We start from the raw sequence: 216 nt of genomic DNA on the forward strand, positions 1-216 counted from the left end.
TTTTTCATATCAATAACAACTAGAACATTATATGTCTCTCATGACAATGGTTTAATACAATTTGGTGATCGGTATGTTTGATACATCCCCAATAACACCAGCAAAGTATCATACAATGCAATAATTATATAATACATCAATGTCAAAAAAAACGGTAGTCTCCAACGTTTCATGTTTTAAAATTCAAAGCGGAATTATACCAAGAAATATTGCATT

This window comes from Pecten maximus, chromosome 4 (genome assembly GCF_902652985.1).
Source record: "Pecten maximus chromosome 4, xPecMax1.1, whole genome shotgun sequence".
In the NCBI taxonomy this organism is placed as follows: Eukaryota; Metazoa; Mollusca; class Bivalvia; order Pectinida; family Pectinidae; genus Pecten; species Pecten maximus.